Here is a 291-nt window from a genome sequence, read left to right on the forward strand (position 1 = left end):
TTCCAGCTCCTCCTGTTTGTTGCCCATGGTGTGTGCATTGGTGTAGGGGCACTTCAGTTGGGCTGTTGGCCGTGTTACCCTCTCAGAGGAAGATCCCCTCATTCCTTTGAGGCATTTTGCTGGTATTTCCCTTGTTGGCTGCTTTTACCTCAGGAGCCGCTGGCTCATCTCCCTGATTTCAGGTGTGCTGCTCTGTAGCCAGCATGTCTCAGAGCAACAGGCTGAGGGCACTCACTAGCACCCATCCCTCTAACCTTGGTGTGTCATCTTACAGCTTGTTGTGGATGGTCC

Source organism: Phaethon lepturus, unplaced genomic scaffold (genome assembly GCF_000687285.1).
Source record: "Phaethon lepturus isolate BGI_N335 unplaced genomic scaffold, ASM68728v1 scaffold5891, whole genome shotgun sequence".
NCBI classification, from domain to species: domain Eukaryota; kingdom Metazoa; phylum Chordata; class Aves; order Phaethontiformes; family Phaethontidae; genus Phaethon; species Phaethon lepturus.